The sequence below is a fragment of the Rhinolophus sinicus genome, chromosome 18 (assembly GCF_057876585.1).
Source record: "Rhinolophus sinicus isolate RSI-liver-muscle chromosome 18, RSI-T2T, whole genome shotgun sequence".
Classification (NCBI taxonomy): Eukaryota; Metazoa; Chordata; class Mammalia; order Chiroptera; family Rhinolophidae; genus Rhinolophus; species Rhinolophus sinicus.
In genome coordinates, this window is record NC_142518.1 from 39,633,672 (window position 1) to 39,649,954 (window position 16,283).

At 36.1% G+C, this 16,283-nt stretch overlaps 1 protein-coding gene across 2 annotated transcripts in view; it reads left to right on the plus strand.

The window, feature by feature from the left end:
• Positions 1-11,531: 11,531 nt before the first annotated feature.
• MAGED1 (MAGE family member D1) overlaps positions 11,532-16,283 on the plus strand; it is a 50,220-nt gene continuing 45,468 nt past the window's right edge. Inside the window, exon 1 of one of the 2 annotated variants that reach the window (XM_088794734.1) lies at positions 11,532-11,584. The gene's annotated coding sequence lies outside the window, so the exon portion shown is untranslated. The remainder of the gene's footprint in view (positions 11,585-16,283) is intronic. The other variant, XM_019719319.3, reaches the window with a different exon arrangement.

Consider the following 16,283-nt stretch of genomic DNA (forward strand, 5'->3'; position numbering starts at 1 on the left):
TATATGTCACGTGAGACAAACATTTATTAATATGTAAGTAAATTTGTGGTAAATATTACTACTCTTCATCAATTTTGAATGTAGGAAATTCTGTGCAATGGGGAGTGTCACACTTCCTTGTCCTCTTAAAGTTAGGCATAGCTATGTCCCTCTCTGTGATAAATAAAATATGAGTGGAAGTAAAATTGTCACTTACTTTTGGGAGCAATTAAGAACAAATGACTGTTTCTCCATGCTTTTTACTTCCTACTGCTGTGAAGGTCCAGAGCGTGTATCACTTCCATCATCTTGTGTTCTTGAGTGAGAATAATATCCCATCTGATCCATGACATACATGTATAATGAGCAGGAAATAAATGTTGATGTGTCAAATCACTGAGATTTTGGTGTATTTTATTACAACAGCCTAATCTCGCTTAACCTGACTGAAATAGCTATGGTACAGTAAGTGGAGTGCTGCAGAAACAAATCCCATAAAACCCTGAAATATATGGCATTGACTTACCAGTGAGGCAGATGGCAAGAAAAAGTTCTTTGGAAGGTCAGAGGAGTTAAGAAACGTGTTTCTGTTCACACATCTGATAAATGGCAAAGCTGAATTTAAATGTGATTCTATTTGACTCCAAAGTCTATGCCATTTACCACTCTGGCCTTTCCATTTTGGCTTAGATTGTTGGATAGTGATGGCCTGTCTTTAACTGATACATTTATTCTTTCAGTAAATATTGATTATTTGTCATATTATTGAGTATGTTCCAGGCATTGTGTTTAGTGGGAATAACATATAAATTAATAAGTCAATTTTTCGTCATGTTGTATTTGAGCTGACTATGGGACTGCTGGGTGGAAAGAATGGTTCAATAAGATTTAATTAATTAATCCATTCATTCATCCTAATAAATCAGTGTCAAACATTTGCAACGTGTCAAGAACTGTGATACATGGTGAGACTGTAGTGATGAACAAATTCTACTTTATCATTGGGTGTAATTCAGTTTTTGCATTTTATTTTTAATATTTTGTTGTTTTGTTACATTTTAAGTTCATGAGAAATAATGATCTGTAGCTTTCTCTTTTTTCGTATTGGTTTTGTCTGGCTTTGGAATTTGGGTAATATTTAAATCATAAAATAATACAAGAAGTGTTCTCCTCTCTTCTATTTTCTGGAAGAGATTGCGTAAGTTGGTGCTAATTATTCTTTAAATGTTTGGTAGACTTGTCTAGTGAAACCATCTCAGCATGACGATTTCTTTTTTGAGAGCTTTTAAATCACAAATTTAATACTTTTCATGATTATAGTACTAATTAGATTATCATATTATGTATATTATCTTGGTTGAGTTTTGTCAGGTTGTGGTTTTTGAGGAATGTGTTTGTTTCTTCTAAAATGTCATATTTATAATTGTAAATTTCATTCCTTGTATTCATGATTTGTGAGTTCTCTTGCTTTATTTTTGCTCTTTTAGCAAAAGGTTTATTAGTGTTATTGACTTTTTTTTGAAGAACTTCCTTTTGTTAATGCTTGCATTGTGTATTTTTTCTATGCTTTCACGTTGCAATCTACTTATGATTGAATTTAAAATGAGTTTTTTTTTGTAAACAGCAGCATACAGTTAGATATTTTTGTTATTTTGCCACAGGTTCTTGAGGCTCTGGTTTGTTGTTTTGTTTTTAGTCTATTTCTATGTTCAGATTGGATAAATTCTATTGATATGTCCTCAGTTCACTGATTCTATGCTGTCTTTTCCACTCTACTATTGAGCCTATCCTGATAGAGTTTCCTTATTTCAGTTATTATATTATTTCTTACTGAGTGTTTCTAATTTTTTCATTTGTTTTAGGAGAATTTTAAATTGCTTGGTGAAGCATTTTTATGGCTGCTTTAAAATTCTTCTCAAGGGTGTCTCAGGCCCTAGGGATGAAGAAGCTTCCTGGGTGGAGCTGCTTGTTGTGGTAAGAACACCATGGACCCTGCCACCCCTTGCCCCTTATCTCTGGTGAGGGAAGGCAGCCCAGCAGGGAAGCAATGCACTTCCCCTGACTGCTTATTAGCAACAGGTCTCCTGATAGATCCTCCCAACCATCACCACCAGGTTATAGTTGGTGTTTGTGATAGTTGGTGTTTGTGATACTTCGATTTAATCCAGGGGACAAGTGAGCCTACCTGGGCTTTCTGCTATTAATAGGTTGGTGTTTGGGAAATGCCAGGCCTGGGTTGCCTTATTCTATTGAGCCGAGGTGGGTCAAAAGACTCTCTATACTATGTTGTTCCTATAGTTCCTACAGTTAGGGGTCCCTAACAAGTTTGTCTTCCTCTTTCCACCTTTCAGAGTTCTTTTTTGGTGGCATCTTGCATTATTTCCAGAGTTTATACTTGTACTTAAAAGGGAAGGATAGGGACAAATGAGTCCGTGGACTGGATATTCACTTGTATCATTTTTAGAATTCCATTTTTATTTATCTATAGTGTTTTTGAGTATATCTCTTTGTATTAGATTTTTAAGTTATTGTTCTAAGTATTATGCATATTATTACATCATGCATACATTACTTATCACAGTCTACCCATGTCTTCATTTTGTTAGTTCAGTAAAGTGTAGAAAACTTTCCTGCCTTTAATTTCCTTTGCTCTTCTCTATTTACAATATAATTATCTTAAATATTCTCTGCATACTTTGTGAACCACAAAAGAGAATGCTATAATTTTTCTTTCAATTCTCAAACATAATTTAGAAAACTAAAAAGAAGGAAAGTCTACTGTATTTACCCTTAATTTTCTCCTTTTTGTTGTTTTTTTATTCCTTTCTGGCATTCCAAGACTCATTGTCTAAACTATTACACTGTTTTGTACACCAGAAGCTAATAAAAAAATAAAAATAAAAGCAACAAAAACAAAAGAATATTTTTCTAGCCATTTTTTTAAGATAGGTCTGCGGGGACAAATTCTCTTAGTTTTCCTTCATCTGAGAATGTCTTGATCTTCTTTTCTGAAAGATGTTTTCTCTGGATGTAGATTCCTAGGTTAACAGCTCTTTTCTCGCAGCACTTGAAAAAAGTTTTGCCATTTCTAGCCTTCTTGACTTCTGATGAAAAATTCATTGTCAACCTAATTGTTTCCTCTTTACATAATGTGCGTCACTTCTCTCTTGCTGCTTTCAAGAATTTCTCCCCCAAATTTGGGAAATTTTCTTCTAGTATTTCTTCAAATACACTTACAGCACCACCATATTCCTATCTCCTTATGAGGCTATGATGACAGAAATGTTAGGTGTTTTGTATTAGTCCAAGTTCCTGAGGCTCTGTTCTTTTTATTTTATTCAGTCTGTTTTCTCTTCTTGTTCACATTAGGTAATTTTTATTGTTCTATATTCAAGTTCACTTATTCAATCCTCTGTCTTCTCTATTTTGCTTTTGAGTCTATCCAGTGATTTTTTGTTTATTTTAGTTTTTGTATCTTTAGTTCTAAAATTTATACTTGAGCCTCCTTTATGTCTTTTATTTATTTGCTGAGATGTTCTACTTTTTATTTGTTTCAAGTATGTTTGTAAATGCACATTGAAACGTTTATATCATGGCAGTTTTGAAATATTTGTTAGATAATTTCAACATCTGTGTCATCACAGTGTTGCACACATACATAGCTTTTTCTTATTCAAGTTGAGATTTTCCTCGTTCTTTGTATAATGAGTGATTTGTGTTGTATTTTGGACATTTCTTGCATCACATTATGAGACTCTGGATCTTATTTAAGTCTTTCATTTTAGCAGAACTTGTCTGACACCATACTCATGGAAGAAGGGGAAATGCTGCCTTATAACTGCCAGGTGAATGTGGAAGTCTAGGTTCCTCACTCAGCTTCCCTTAATATCCAGGAAAGGATGGGTTCCTCATTACTGCCGTTAGATCAGTGGGAGTTCAGGCTATCCACTAGGCCAGCACAGATATTAAAACTACCCTGTCTGGATGTTGTAGGGGGCACCTCTACTGTCCCCTATGTGGCCTCTACTAATGGAATGGAATGCTTCATTATCACTGGGTGAGGATGAACGTCCCAGATCCCCACTTGGCTTCCTCTGAAACCACTCTGATACAGGAAAAGTAGTGCCTTGTTACAGCTGGGTGAGAATGGAAGTCTAAGCTCTCCACACAGCCTTTGTTGACCAAGGGATGGGGTAAGGAAAGCCACATTCTTTTCCATGATGTTTGGTTGGAGTAAGGCAATAATTACCTATAGTTTTATATTATGTTATGATGATGATTGTTAATTTTTCCTGGTCTTTTGGCTAGAGAAAGGGGTTTTTCTTGAATAGGTACCCATTGACATTTCTGGGATGCCAGATTCCATAGCATCCAGTCTTGCACATATGAGGCAAAGAGAAAATCCAGGAACTCACTGCTGTGTTGTATCTCATGTTCTGAAGTTCCTAGTGGTCTGATTTCTTCTTTCCACCTTTCAGAGTCTTTTTGTGTATTTTATATATCGTGTGTAGAGTTTTTAGTTGTACTTAGTGGGAAGAATAGGGAGAAGTGTATCTACTCTATCTTGTCCCAGAATCATAAACTGAAAGGCAATTTTTAATGAGAATTTTAGTTTGCAAGTGGACCAACGATTTGTCTCTTTGCATCAGCCTGTTCACTTTCTTTTTGCACTGGAAAAAAAATACTAATGAGAAGGTTCCTTGGTGTGAAAATAAAAGTCAAAGATCTTATAGGTTATGATTCTTATGGATTATGCCAATGAGCCTAACATATATATCACTCATATCAAAAGGAATTAAATCTTCACATTTTCTTCTTATGTACTATTTTGTGGGCTCCATACTGACATACTACGCACTCTTTGTTTACTAGTTTTTCTACAGTATGTGCCCAATATAGTCGATTAAGTTTCAACTTTCTTGGATCCCATCCTACCCCTTACAATATTACACTTTTGTAATTTATATGGATCTAGACATTGTTAAGTTACCTCAGACACAAATTTGCAAACATGACCTATGTACATGGTAGTCCATGGTATGTTACATAAGAGCATTTGGTATCTAAATAATATATGATAAAATTGTTAAAGTGAAGTTTACATACTTTAGTGGTGTTATAAAATGACTTTATAAGTTTAGTGAGAGATAGAACTAAATTATCTAAAGTTTTTTATCACTAGTTTTAAAATATTATAACATATTGAAGACATACAAAGGTACATGGAATTGTACAGTATAGGCTCATGCACCCACCATTCAGCCTAATAAATTAAACTATACTAATGCTAATGTTTTGTTCTTCTTTGAATCATTAATATGTTCTGCCAATTTTGAGTATAAAGAACATGGGAGTTGATGTCAGGCATAGGTTCTAGTCCAAGCTTTACTCTTTACTAATAAATTGACCTGAGCAAGTCATTTAACCTCTTTGAGATTCAGTTACCTTATCTGTAAAAGGGGTAGTGATAGTGCCTATTATACAAGGTAGTTGTGACAGTTAAATAAGATTATTTTGTTAATTAAGATGGCTTATCACAGTTCCTGGCACCCAATAAATGTAGTTTCTATTCTCATTTTTGTGTCATCCAAAGTAGTGCAATGGAAGCAGAAGTGAGTAATCAAGTATTCTTGTCTTCAAGGAGCTTGTCAAAAAGTAAGAAGTATAAAGTGAATACATAAATAGCTACTATAAGGCTGTAATAAGAAAAATTCAAAAAATAAAATAAATTGTTGTAAGACATATAGGACAGTTGTTATGACAGTAGATCCTAAGAGGCATGTCTAATCCCAAGGAGAAATTTTTTTTCTTTTCTTTTTATTGTATCTTCGAGGTGAGACAGTTAAGTTTGCAAACTCATCGTAGAAAAAGTGCTACATACCTCATTGCTGAATATCACTACGGTCACCTTTGAAGTACTCCCCTTGGGAAGGTATGCACCTATGCCAGTGCCTAGTCTACCCTTCAAAGCAATTTTGGAACTCTTTCTGGAATGACCATCAGAGCTGTCGTTATTTACCTTTGATGTCCTGAATGTCATCAAAATTTCTTCCTTTCAGTAATTCCTTTATCTTCGGTTAAAGAAAGAAGCCATTGGGAGCCAGATCAGGTGAGTGTGTGTGTGTGGGGGGGTGTTCCAATACAGTTATTTGTTTACTGGCTAAAAACTCCCTCACAGACAGTGCCGTGTGAGCTGGTGCATTGTCGTGATGCATGAGCCATGCATGAGTTGTTGGCGAAAAGTTCAGGTCGTCTAAATTTTTCACACAGCCTTTTCAGCACTTCTAAATAGTAAACTTGGTTAACTATTTGTTCAGTTGGTACAAATTCATAATGAATAATCCTGCTGATATCAAAAAAAGGTTAGCAGGGCCGGCCCGGTGGCTCAGGCGGTTAGAGCTCCATGCTCCTAACTCCAAAAGCTGCCGGTTAGATTCCCACATGGGCCAGTGGACTCTCAACCACAAGGTTGCCGGTTCAACTCCTCGAGTCCCACAAGGGATGGTGGGCTCCGCCCCCTGCAACAAAGGTTGAACATGGCACCTTGAGCTGAGCTGCCGCTGAGCTCCCGGATGGCTCAGTTGGTTGGAGCGCATCCTCTCAACCACAAGGTTGCCAGTTTGACTCCCGCAAGGGATGGTGGGCTGTGACCCCTGCAACTAGCAATGGCAACTGGACACAGAAATACAAAGGATTATTCAAGAATACTATGAATGACTATATGCCACCAAATTCAACAACCTAGAAGAAATTGACAAGTTCTTAGAAACATATAGCCGCCCAAACCTGAACAATGAAGAACTAGAAAATCTAAACAGACCGATCACCAGTAAGTAAATTGAATCAGTCATCCAAAACCTTCCCAAAAGCAAAAGTCCGGGACCAGATGGCTTCACTAGTGAATTCTACCAAACCTTCAAAGAGGATGTAATACCAAACCTGCTCAAACTCTTCCAAAAAATTGAAGAAGAGAGAGTACTCCCTAACTCATTTTATGAGGTCAACATTACTCTGATACCAAAACCTGGTAAGGACAACACAAAAAAGAAAACTACAGATCAATATCTCTAATGAATACCGATGCAAAAATCCTAAATAAAATTCTAGCAAATCGAATACAACAATGCATTAAAAAGATTATTCATCATGAGCAAGTGGGGTTCATCCCCGGGGCACAAGGATGGTTCAACATCCGCAAATCCATCAATGTGATACATCACATAAACAAAATAAAGGACAAAAATCATATGATTTTATCAGTTGATGCAGAAAAAGCATTTGACAAGATACAACATCCATTTATGATTAAAACACTTAACAAAATAGGTATCGAAGGAAAATACCTTACCATGCTAAAGGCCATATATGACAAGCCCTCCCTCTGTGAATCTCATAATTAATGGTGAAAAACTGAAGCCCTTTGCTCTATGTTCAGGAACACGACAGCACTGTCCCCTACCACCTTTGCTTTTCCACATAGTGTTGGAAGTCCTTGCCAGAGCAATCAGGTAAGAGAAAGAAATAAAAGGCATCCAAATTGGGAATGAAGAAGTTAAATTATCACTCTTTGCAGATGACATGATGTTATATATAGAAAACCCTAAAGACTCCACCAAAAAGCTATTAGAAACAATCAACGAATACAGTAAACTTGCCGGCTACAAAATCAATGTACAAAAGTCCATTGCTTTCCTATATACTAATAATGAAATCTCAGAAAAAGAAATACGAAAAACAATTCCTTTTGCAATCGCAGCAAAAAGAATAAAATACCTAGGAATACACTTAACCAAGGATGTGAAGGACCTATATGCTGAAAACTATGAGACATTTTTGAAAGAAACTGAAGAAGACACAAAGAAATGGAAAGACATTCCGTGCTCATGGATTGGAAGAATCAACATAGTTAAAATGGCCATATTACCCAAAGCAATATACAGATTCAATGCAATCCCCATCTAAATTCCAATGGCATATTTTAAAGAAATAGAACAAAAAATCATCAGATTTGTTTGGAACCACAAAAGACCCCGAATAGCCAAAGCAATCTTAAGAAAAAAGAACAATAATGGAGGTATCCCACATCCTGACTTTGGCTTGTTCTACAGGGCTACAATAATCAAAACAGCATGGTATTGGCAGAAAAACAGACACATAGACCATTGGAATAGAATTGAGAACCCAGAAATAAAACCACATAAATATGGACAGATAATTTTTGACAAAGAAGCTAAAAACATACAATGGAGGAAAGACAGCCTCTTCAATAAATGGTGCTGGGAGAATTGGATAGCCACGTGCAAAAGAATGAAACTGGACTGCTATTTGTCACCATGTACCAAAGTTAATTCAAAATGGATCAAAGACTTAAGCATAAGACCTGACACAATAAACTGCATAGAAGAAAACATAGGTACTAAACTTATGGACCATGGGTTCAAAGAGCATTTTGTGAATTTGACTCCAAAGGCAATGGAAGTAAAAGCTAAAATAAACGAATGGGACTATATGAAACTTAAAAGCTTCTGCACAGCAAAAGAAGCCATCGACAAAATAAAGAGGCCACCAACTGAATAGGAGAAGATTTTTCCAAACATTGCCTCCGATAAGGGCCTAATATCCAGAATATACAAGTAACTCATGCAACTCAACAACAAAAAAACAAACAACCCAATTGAAAAATGGGCAGAGGACTTGAGGAGACATTTCTCCAAAGCGGACATAAAAATGGCAAATAGACATATCAAAAAATGCTCAGCATCACTAATCATCAGAGAAATGCAAATAAAACCCACAATGAGATATCACCTCACCCCAGTCAGAATGGCTATCATCAACAAGACAAATAGTAACAAGCGTTGGAGAGGCTGTGGAGAAAAAGGAACCCTCATACACTGTTGTTGGGAATGCAGACTGGTGCTGCCGTTATGGAAGGCAGTGTGGAGTTTCCTCAAAAAATTACGAATACAATTACCACATGACCCAGCAATCCTTCTCTGGGTATCTACCCAAAAAATCTGAAAACATTTATCCATAAAGACACGTGTGCTCCAATGTTCATTGCAGCTTTGTTTACGGTGGCCAAGACATGGAAACAACCAAAATGTCCTTCGATAGATGAATGGATAAAGAAGTTGTGGTATATATACACAATGGAATACTATTCGGCGGTAAGAAAAGATGATATAGGAACATTTGTGACAACATGGATGGATCTTGAGAGTGTAATTCTGAGCGAAACAAGTCAGACAGAAAAAGCAGAGAACCATGTGATTTCACTGATATGTGGTATATAAACCAAAAACAACAAAAGAACAAGACAAACAAGTGAGAAACAGAAACTCATAGACACAGACAATAATTTAGTGGTTACCAGAGGGTAAGGGGGGTGGGAGGTGGGGGGTGGGAGATGAAGGTAAGGGGGATCAAATATATGGTGATGGAAGGAGAACTGACTCTGGGTGATGAACACACAATGGGATTTATAGATGATGTAATACAGAATTGTACACCTGAAATCTATGTAATTTTACTAACAATAGTCACCCCCATAAATTTAATTTAAAAAAAGAATAAAATACCTAGGAATAAACTTAACGAAGGATGTGAAGGACCTATATGCTGAAAACTATAAGACATTTTTGAAAGAAATTGAAGAAGACACAATGAAATGGAAACACATTCCATGCTGAAGGATTGGAAGAGTCAACATAGTTAAAATGGCCATATTACCCAAAGCAATATACAGATTCAATGCAATCCCCATCAAAATCCCAAAGACATTTTTAAAAGAAATAGAACAAAAAAATCATCAGATTTGTTTGGAACCACAAAAGACCCCGAATAGCCAAAGCAATCCTAAGAAAAAAGAACAATACCGGAGGTATCACACTCCCTGACAAATGGCAAATAGACATATGAAAAAATGCTCAACACCACTAATCATCAGAGAAATGCAAATAAAAACCACAGTGAGATATCACCTCACCCCAGTCAGAATGGCTATCATAATAAGACAAATAGTAACATGTGTTGGAGAGGCTGTGGAGAAAAAGGAACCCTCATACACTGTTGGAGGGAATGCAGACTGGTGCAGCCGTTATGGAAGGCAGTGTGGAGGTTCCTCAACAACTTACAATTAGAATTACCATATGACCCAACAATCCCTCTCCTGGGTATCTACCCAAAAAGTCTGAAAACATTTATCCATAAATACACGTGTGCTCCAATCTTTATTGCAGCTTTGTTTACGGTGGCCAAGACATGGAAACAACCAAAATGTCCTTCGATAGATGAATGGATAAAGAAGTTGTGGTATATGTACACAATGGAATACTATTCGGCGGTAAGAAAAGATGATACAGGAACATTTGTGACCACATGGTTGGATCTTGAGAGTATAATGCTGAGTGAAATAAGTCAGACAGCAAAAGCAGAGAACCATATGATTTCACTGATATGTGGTCTATAAACCAAAATGAACAAAATAACAAGACTAACAAATGAGAAACAAGAACTCATAGACACAGACAATAGTTTAATGGTTACCAGAGGGTAAGGGGGGTTGGGGGTGGGAGATGAGGGTAAAGGGGATCAAATATATGGTGATGGAAGGAGAACTGACTGGGTGGTGGACACACAATGGGATTTATAGATTATGTAACACAGAATTGTACACTTGAAATGTATGTAACTTTACTAACAATTGTTATCCCAATAAGCTTTAATTAAAAAAAAAAAAGGAAACTTAAAGTCTCTTAGGAAAGAAATCTTGGCCCGTATCAAAATAACCACACACACACAAAAATAACCACAAAAGAGAAGAACTGGAGTCCAGATATTGAGCAGAATTGGTTTTTGTTGGTAGTGGCAACAGGTAATTCAATATTGAACTTTTAACCAGAGGAAGGATTATTCTCATTATTGTATTGTACTGGAACTTTTTTTAAGCTGTCATTTTCTTCATTTTTTTTCTTTGGGGGGGGGGGGGTATGTAAGTATCCAAGAATGTTTTCTAAATGAGTTCACATTTATTTATTTGGAATTTTGAGTATGGCATGTAACTCTTTGGATACCGTTCCAAGACAAAAATGATTCAGATTTAAGATTTTAAAAAAAAAAACTTGAAATCAAAGTATGCTACTAATAAAAGTTAACTTTATTTCCCAAAATTGTCCAGAAAACAGTGAACCGGTATGGTAAATATGAAACTGCAGACATTCAAGAGTTAAGGGACTAAGGGTAAGGGAGGTATTTAAAAAGCTGATTCACAAGGACAGGTGACAAATTGGATAGGTGGGGTTTGACAGAGATACTGCAGAGCGCTCGGATTTGAAAAAAGTTGACTGATTTCTAGGCGGTTTACATCTCTATCCAGGTTCTGATCTAGTGAGAGAACCAATGAGATAAAGTCTTGCAAGAGCTTGCTAGAGAAGCACAGGAAACTGCCTGGAGTGAAAGTGCGGGTGTAGGGGTGGGGGGTGAGGGGTGAGGGGTGAGGGGTGGGGGTTGGGTGGGTGGCAGCAGAAGCTAAAGCTTCCGCCAAACAAAAGAAAATACCACTTCCGGTCATACTGTAGGCGCGTCGCTGGCTTTCTTCATCAAGGTGAGTGTAAAGGAAGGGACTGGTAATTCTCACAGTGAATGCTCAAACATGCCAGGGAAGCTTTCCTCCTTGCTTCAACATGGGGTGGAAAGAATTCATCCCCACAGTATGGAGGATATTTCTGATGGTTGTGGTTCTGATCGCCTCCCTATCTCCTCTCCAAATCCGCGGGAGATGGCAGGCCATTATCCCCTCCCTCTTCTGACTTTTGTGGTACTTTTATCCCTTGTCACTCTTCACATCTCCTCTTTATCCTGGATCATCTTCCAGATCTTTCTGAGCCTGGTTCATTCCCTCTACCACAGATTTCTTTCCTGTCACTCCTACCTTCTAGTCAGTCCCCTTTAAGCCTCAGAACTTTTGCAACCCCTACCCCCACTCTGAACCTACAGTCTTCCCGTTTTTCCCCTTCTGACCCAGTATTTTATCCCACTGAAGGCTTCTGGTCTCTCCTGAATCTGCCCTGCAGAGGCAAGTGAATTATATACTGTAGAAATCGGGTGTGATTTCAATTTCAAGGTCAAGGCTATTTTCTTTAAAAAAATACGCAAAGAAACAGATTTTAGAGCCCTAAGAGACAAAGGGGACGAGTTCAAATTTCTGTGACCTTTTATTTATATTTTTACTCTAAAAAAAATACACATCAGATATTGCACAGGTTTCAGCTGTCTAGCCATGACTTTTTAAAAAAATGTAAAATTTTGGCATAGAACTGAATCCCCAGATTTTTATGGTATTGCAAACATAGCGTGTTTTGCCTAAAACCTGGTGTCAGCTTTAGAAGATGGAAGATTTCCCACCCCTTTTATAACCTCTCATAGAGCAGAAATGGTTGACAGATATGACATCCAATTACACATGTATTATTTCATGAGTTGGGTTTATTATGCAAATCCTTTTCTGGTCTCTGGTAGTAACATTGAGCAGCAAACTGGCATATTTTTCAAGTATTTTTTTCCCTAAGAGTTTTGCAAGTATTATCTGTTTTGTTGCATTGTGAGCTGTCTTTTTTCCCCCATTTGTTGCAATGTGAAATGTATTTTTCTGTTTCATTTACCATATGTAATTTATCTGATGAGATCCCTAGTTAATAATCACAGTTTATTATTTCAATTCTTTACCCAAGAGAAGGGAAATAATCATTAAATTTATAATGATGTTCAGGGTTTTTTCAGGCTCTAAAGGAGAATTGAACCAAGTATCTCCTTGAACAAGCATTTATTCCTCCTCTTCTAACTAGTGTGTTGTGTTTGCCAAATAAAGAGGTGATTCTTTTTTCTAGGCCAGGTATAGTTTTCAGTTCCTTTAGAATAAACAATGAGGCAGAGATTTTATGACACCAAAACACTTAGGAACTTTTTCAAAGGGTATTGCTGATGTCTCTTTATTCTCTATTGAAGTCATAATTATACAGTTTTAGATATCATCATCACATGGGCTGCAACCCACTGTGCATGCATCCACCTATTCATTCAGTAATTTTTTTATTGAATAACTTTTATGTACCAGACAGTGTTCTAAGCATTGAGGCTGCAATGTGGAAAATAAAAACAAAAGTACCCCATAAATTTGGAAAAGTTTTGTTTTCATTTTCATTTGTTTCAAGGTAGTTTTTGATTTCCTGTTTTTATTTTCTCTTTGACCTATTGGTCATTTAGTCTCTACATATTTGTGTGTGTTTTTCCAGTTTTCTTCCTTTAGAATTTATTTCTAGCTTCGTGGCATTGTGGTCAGAAAAGATTTCAGTCTTTAATTTATTGAGGTTTGTTTTTTGGCTTAATATATGATCTATCCTGGAGAATGGGCCCTTGAAAAATCTGCATCCTGCACTTTTTGGATGAAATGTTCTGTAAATGTTTATGAAGTTGATCTTGCCTAATGTGACATTTAAGGCCATTATTTCCTTATTAATTTTCTGTCTGGATGATCTACCATTCATATGAGTGAGGTATTAAAATCCCCTGCTATTATTGTATTACTGTGAATTTCTCCCTTTATGCCCATTAACATTAGCTTTATATATTTAGGTGATCCTATATGGGATGTGTAGATATTTATGATTGTTAAATCCTCTTCTTGGATTGACCCCTGAAAACAAAGTTTTCAAACTATAGCTGAGAGACAGATAATAAATGAATATATATTAAATATGTAATAGGTTGTGATGAGGAGGGGCTGTCCTATTTTAGATAGGATGGTCAGGAAGGCCTCCTGGTTAGGTGACATTTGAGCAGAATACTAAAGGAAGTGAGGGCATGAACTATACAGATATTAATAGGAAAACAGGATATGTCTATGCCAGTGTCTCTGCATTTGTTGTTCACTTTGCTTCCTGCACTCCCCACTCCTCCATAGTCAGTCACTTTTCTGCATAGTGTGAAGCAACACTCTGCATAATCAACTAATCTAATCCACCCACATAATTTCCCCATATTTTCTTTTTCCTAGTTAGCTTCTTGCTACCATTTAGGTGAATAGTGAGTTACCAGCCCCAGTAAGAAGACATGTATCTACCTCCATCCTCAGTCTGTTTCTTTGTGGCACACTGTGTGCTATCCTGCAGCATATTTACTTAGCCTCTCTCATTGCTCTTATCACTGTGTGTTCATTGTATGTTGCCCATTAATGCTTGGTATGGTAAATGGAAAAATGAATTCAGTGCTTGTTTGTAACAGACAAGCTTTTAAATATAGTTGGCCACCTAATGTTAAAAACCACCCTCTGAGGTCAGTATTATCCTGGTCATTTTACTGATAAAAACAAGACTCAGGTGGATAGTAACTTGCTAAATAGTGGTAGAATTCGTGGAGTTAGGGTCTGTAAGATACTCATTCCTGGCCTGGTTCTTTCTTTCTATCTGTCTTTCTGTTTATTAATAACAAATAGAAAACATATAGACTATTTTATTTTATTATTTTATAAAACATAATCTGGGTATAGAAATTTCGGTTTTTTTTCTTTTTTAAAAAAATTTATTGGGGTGACAATTGTTAGTAAAATTACATAGATTTCAGGTGTACAATTCTGTATTACATCATCGATAAATCCCATTGTGTGTTCACCACCCAGAGTCAGTTCTCCTTCCATCACCATATATTTGACCCCTCTTACCCTCATCTTCCATCCACCACTCCCCTTACCCTCGAAATTTCGTTTTTTAAAGTTTGCTTTCACAAGTCAGATTATATCAAGTGTATTAATTACTTCCTAGTTATAAATATTAAGAGTTGAGAGGAATGATGACTCTTTTCACTTGAACATTTACTAATCAAAAATATAAACAAACATAAGTTGAACGAAGAGTACAATGAATACTTTTATTCTCTGAACCTAGATTCAACAGTTGTTAACTTTTGTCATATTAGCTCAGTTGTTCACTTACTGCTCCCTCTATCCACCTATTCCTTTTTAATTGAGGTATAATTTTTATCTGTTTTTTGATCTATCTATTTTGGCTGAACCATTTGAGATTTGCAGGCTTTTTTTTTTAAGTGAACTTAAATACACATAGAATGGTGCACAAATCATAAGTATACAGCTCAAAGCATTTTTACAATGTAAACACACCTGAATAACCACCAGGAGATTAAGAAATAGAACATGATTAGTATCTGAAAAACCTTGAATGTATCCTTTCCTAGTCACAACTAAACTCCAAATTAATCACAATTCTGGCTTCTATCACTGTATAATAATTTTCCCTGTTTTTGGATTTTATAAAACTACAATAGCATAGTATGCAGTGTGTATGTGTGTGTGTGTGTGTGTGTGTGTGTGTGTGTGTGTGTGTCTGACTTCTTTAGCTTAAGATTTTGTTTCTGAGATTCATCTGTTATTGGGTGAATCTATTCCTTTATTCTCATTGATAATGTATTCTGTGTAAATATACCACCGTCGGTGGGCATTTTGGTTGCTTCCGTTTTTTGGCCTGCAAATAGTATTATGAACATTTTACTAATACATGTCTTTTGGTGATATATGTACACATTTATGTTGGTCATATACCTAAGAGTAGAATTGCTGAATATAGGTTATATGTATGATTAACTTTAGTAGATATTGTCAACCAGTTTTCCGGTTGTACCAAAAAATTCCCAAGAGACATGTTTAAGATTTCCAGTTCCTCTAGAATATTGCCAAAACTTGTCATAGTCTTTTCTTTTTAAAAAGAAAATGTATCCATTCTAATGGTTATAATGGTATCTCATTGTGGTTTAATTTACATACCACTGATGATATATGCACATCTTTCCATGTTTGTTGGCCAGGATATTTTTTTATGAGGTGCTTGTTCAAGTTTTTTAACTGCTTTTTCTCTTGGACTATCTTTTTCTTATTGATTTTTAGGTGATCTTTCTATATTACTTTGAAAGATGTGAATACTTTGTTAGATTATTTCTTGCAAGTTTCAGTTGCTTGTATTTTTAACCTTTTAATGGTGTCTTTCGATGAAGTGAATATCTCAATTTTGATATTGTTCAATTCATAATTTCCCCCTTTGTGGCCAGTGCATGTTTGACCTGGTTAAGAAATCTTTGTCTTTCTCACGGTCATGAAGGTATTTTATTCTATGTTGTGTTATTGTTTAGTCTCTCATTTGTATTTACAATTGCGTTTTGTGTATGTTGCCAGTATGAGTTATGGGTATGGCTTAAAGGCTCATTTTTGTTTGTGTGTGTCAAAATGGACATCCAGTCAA